The following is a 5,405-nucleotide window of genomic DNA, read 5'->3' on the forward strand; positions in this document are numbered from 1 at the left end:
ATATAGTTGGTTGTCCGGCATAAAGTAGTCGATTGAATAAGTGCTAGGTTTTAAAACAAAAAGAAAAAGCAAATCACGAAAGCACAGATAGTGCTCATAGAATACTTAAAAATAATATGCCCAACTCTGTCATGTTTTAATTTATACTCTGCTGATGCTAAAACTTTACTTCCAGAGATTAAGTGGTCCACTGTTTCAATCTCATCATCGCAGAATCAGGACTTTGGATTTGCCCATTTTTCATTATATTGGCTTGGTAGTTCCGGGTCAATAAGCTTTGATTTTGAGCAGCTAAGATGAAGCCTTCCCTCTCTGTCTTTAGTCCTGTGCTTCGTAGCCACTGATGAGTGTGCTTCTGGGCAACATCTTGTTTGCTACGGGCCACATATTTGCCTTGCAGAGGTTTCTGCTCCCTCCAACCAGCCAATTGTTCACGCGCTTTTTTCTTTGCCATTGATTTCACCTTCTTTGCCACAACAGTTGCCACACTTCCCTCAGGCTGTTCAGCCTAGATATCATGCATAAAATCAATAGCAAATTTTTTGCTCTCCCTTATGACAGAACCGAGTTTCTTACGCTTCTCGTGATTTTCAACATGTTTTAGCATCCAGTCGTTAATTGTTTCAAGATATTTAGCCAGTCCAGTTGTGCTGATGTTGTAAGAAAGTTCAAACTGAATTAAGCCTCGACTTCCTTGGGCTCTGAAAAGGTAAAGATGATCCATACCTGCCTTTGAGTGGTGCATCTTATTACAAGTCAGCAGCTTACGTATTTTTCAGTCAATTTTCTTTATTTCACTGATATTCCAGTTCAACATATTGAAGCTACAAGTAACAACTGGAACTACTAAGACATTTATGGCTAACACCTTATGTTCATTTAGGTCAGATTTCAGAACTCCTCGAAGTCTTCTATAACATCCCTTCCTGATCTCTTTCAGGAAGGCATGCTGAATGCCAGAGCCTTCATTTATTCCTAGGTATTTATGAATTTATTCCTGCTCAAGTTCTTTTATAACCGAGTCGATATCTAACATGACTGAATTTGAGGTCTTCAATTTCCCTTTCTTTAAAGTGACCTTGGCACACTTATCACAACCAAACTGAAGTCATCATTGAATGCTTTCATATTACATAATATGCCTTCAAGCTCATCATTGTCTTTGCTATAGAGTTTTAAGTCATCCATATAAAATAGATGGTTTATTTTCTTGTCAATGTTATACATTTGTCCTCTTCTGTCAAGTAAACTTGTAAGTGGTATTAGAGCTAAGTAAAAAATTAGAAGTAAAATTGAGTCACCTTGGAAAATGCCACAGCTGATGCTAATATTGTTTGAAGCTAGTACTCCATTAGAGTAATATAATTGGAGATTCGTATTCTACAACGATATATTATGCTTCAGGAAGTTTGAAATTACAGGAGAAATTTAGAAGATGTCCAGCGATTTCAAGCTCCATGGATGCGGCATTTTATAATCATTCTATGCAGAACTGAGATTTCTACGTTTGTTATGAGTTCTCAAGGATTACACGATTAATTATGAGTTGATCTTTGCATCCATATGAGTCTCACCGCACACTTTATGTTCAGTGAGGAAAATATTGTTCTTTTCCATAAATGTATATGATTTCTCCACGAGAATAGATGTTAAAATTCTATAAGTGGTAGATAAACAAGTTATTGGCCGGTAGTATTTTGGAACTTTGGTTTCATTATTCTTTGGAAGTAGGTAAGTAATACTACTTGCTAACCAGTCAAGTGTTTTCTTAGGATCTCTCATAATTTCATTGAACAGCTAAACAAACTATTCGTGAGCGCACGGGAACGATACGAGCCAGAAGTCTGACACCCTATCTTTATCGGGGGATTTCCACTTATGAACCTTCGTGAGTGTCATCTTAGGTCTACTATTGAGATGTCTTCTCCTGCTAGTTCTTGTAATTTTTGTCAAGATACTTCTGCGCGTCTAATCCAATCTGCAATTTCATTGTATGTCTTCTCATCGTTCCAAATCTTTTTTCAAAGAGTTTTCAATTTCTTCCATGAGATGGAAGGTGGTTTTCAATGGTTATTTTCTCCTTCCTTATTTCTCTATAGAATGTTTTGGCATTGAATGTGAGCAGTTTATTTTGCTTGTAAAAATTGTTTCTTTTATCATATCTTTGAGATTTTACTTGGACCTTTTGTTTCAGTGTTTCTTTTGTTCATATCAGTTCTTATCTTGATGGAAATCTAAATTTTCTCATCGTTCTTCCTATTTTGGATCTTAGATCATTTCCACAAATTAATTCATTCGATATTGATATTTCCCTTCTCATTAATTCAATTTCTTTATCAATTTTACTTCTCCGGTTTGGTTTTCTTTGTTTTTTCAAAGGCATACAACTGATTTCAATTGTCTTAGCAGATGCGGAAATAATTTCATTTATCATAGTAAGATCAAATTTTAATTCTTGTATGATTTCTTTTGTTACATATTTGCCATTTTAATTTTTTTAATTATTATTATTATTTGTTTTCTGGTGTTTATGAAGTGGTTTTCTATCACTCATACTTGTATGTCTTACAACTTCAAGCTCATTTAGAATTTTCTGATTCATTTCCATCTTAGGCTCTCCGTGTTCTTCAACAAATGTGTGGTCTTCAAATACTGTTTCTTTACCACTTTGCTGTCTTTTTCAGCTTCATTAGAATTTCTTATTTCTTCAGGCATTTGCGTGATTTGATCATATGACAATTTTTCAATTAAGACTCGTGGCAGGCTACTCTCTTCATCTGATTCTTCGTTTTCTTCCTGCCTTATATTTAGGTCATTTTCAGCTACGTGTTTGATCGCAATTATTTCACTAGTTTTGTGTGTATTATTTGTGAAGATTTCCCTTCTAACATTTGCTCACTTCTTACTTTCATCCAAATACGATCTGCTATCGTGAATTCCTGTTTCTGCATATTTTGTAAAAGCTTCTGATGGGCCTCTCTTGAGATGGCCTACCTAATGCATAGTAATGAGCGTATATTACTTCTTTATACTCTTCCTGGGTCCATTTGAACTTCTTAATTTTTTTTTTTGTGGTGGCTGTGGTGGTAAACTTTGAGGGCTCGAATTGGAGCAGTTCCCATTCAAGTGACCATCCAAGTTCGTACTCGGTGAAGAGTTTGTGCCAGTGGATAACTTTTCGACCCCGTGTTGGCTCTCCCCTGAGGAAAACACTTACAGATTGACCTAGGACAAGTGATTTGGTGTACTGTTTCTTCATATTATTACTATTGTTAGTAATAGTAATAGTACTATGAATACGCCGGGTGAAATGCTTAGCGATATTTCACCCGTTGCTACATTCTGAGTTCAAATTCCACCGAGGTCGACTTGCCTTTCATCCTTTCGCAGTCAATAAAATAAGTACCAGCTGAGTACTGGGGTCGATATGATCGACTTGCCTCTTCCACCAAAATTTCAGACCTTGTGCCTTTAGTAGAAAAGATTATTATTATTATTATTATTATTATTATTATTATTATTATTATTATTATTATCATTATTATTATTATTATTATTATTATTATGTTCATGTACTCTCAACAATTTAGACTGTTGGAAAAGAAAAGTATGTTAACATAGGGTTACAACAACTAGCCTTAGATGCCAGGAACCCTCGTGCCTAATAACACTGTTTACTAGAGCTGTACTAAAGTGGGTATTATGCCTATTTCCTCTATCAATCTGTTCAGATTTTTAAGGATAGTTCCTAATGCACCTATAACTATTGGGATACATTTTACCCGCACTTTCCATAATCTCTGTAATTCAATAGCTAGGTCCTGGTACTTTCCTATTTTTCTATACCTCTCGTATTAATATTTTCATCATTTAGGACTGTAAAGTCAATTCTCTGGCACTTTCTATTCTCTTTATCTACTACTACCAAATCAGGCCTTCCAGCTTCTATTACTCTGTCAGTCTGAATGTTAAAGTCCCACAATATCATGCATTTCTTACTTTCTAGTACTTTATTAGGTTCATGTTCATACCATTTATCAGTATGTTCAAATCCAAGCTTTTTACATAGCTCCCAGTGGATTACTCTCCCTAGATTGTCATGTCTTTTCTTGTATTCTTTCTGTGCCAGCATGCTACATTCACTTACTATATAAGTAACGCTTTCCTCTTTCGCTTTTCATAATCTACATTGGGAATCTACTTGTTTTTTTTTTCTATCTTGGCTTTTATCCAATTAGTCCTTAATGCTTTATCTTGTGCAGCTATTAACAAACTTTCTGTCTCTCTTTTCAACTTTCCTTTCTGCAACCATAACCATGTCTCACTTCTACTATTTACTGAAACTATCTTTGGGAATCTACCATGCAACGCCTTCTCCTGCCAGGCAGATAATTTCAGTTCTTTTTTCTAGATTTTAAGTTCGTTTGGGTTTTTGGTTTCTCTATGTCTTGCTGTGACTCTGGCAGCTTTTAATAAACTTTCTTCACTATTACCTACATAGGAGTCTATACTTACTCTAGCCGACTTCACGCAGTCATCTACTGATATTAACCTTCTTTCACCTTCCTTTCTAGGTAGGTATAATCTTGCTACTCCTGCCCTTGGGTGGAATCCTCCATTCATATCGAATTCCTTCCTAGTTTTTTGTCTAACTTTGCTAATTCAGTTTTTGTCCAATCTACAAAATCTATTGAGTATCTAAGTAATGATACTGCCCAAGTATTTACAGCCTTCACTAGATTCGGACCATTTAGCTTTGATTTCATTAGCTTCTGACGTACTCCTCAATTTTAGTTTTCATTTCTGTAGTTAGTACTCTGTCGGATTTTAATACTCCTAGATACTTATAACTCTCTCCTCCTTTCAATGATTTTAATGTCTGGCCATCTCGTAATTGGATGCCTTCACTGTTGACTACCTGTCTCCTCCTCATGACTAATATTGCACACTTATCTATGCCAAATTCCATATATCTTTGCTGAAGAGTCTTATAGTTTGTATTAAGGAATCTATTTCTTTTTCATTCTTACTAAAAAGCTTCAGATTATCCACGTAGAGCAAATGGTTAATTTTTCCCTTATTATTTTTGGACTGGTACCCTGCCTTTGCCTTCCTTAATACTAAACTGAGGGGTATCAAACATAGAACAAATATTAAAGGGGACAACGAGACCCCTTGGAAATTTCCTCTTTTGACATTAACTTTCCGAAAGAGTGTGTCACCTGAGTAGAGCTAATTAATTATCTTATGTTGTCTGCTATACTGAATATACTCAAACATTCACTTATCAATGAGTGTGGGATCATGTCATCGGCTTTCCTATCCATGCAATTAGATTTTTCTTTCTAGCTTTTACTTCATTTAGAACTGCTTTGTATATACATATATATATATATATATATATA

Source organism: Octopus bimaculoides, chromosome 8 (genome assembly GCF_001194135.2).
Source record: "Octopus bimaculoides isolate UCB-OBI-ISO-001 chromosome 8, ASM119413v2, whole genome shotgun sequence".
In the NCBI taxonomy this organism is placed as follows: domain Eukaryota; kingdom Metazoa; phylum Mollusca; class Cephalopoda; order Octopoda; family Octopodidae; genus Octopus; species Octopus bimaculoides.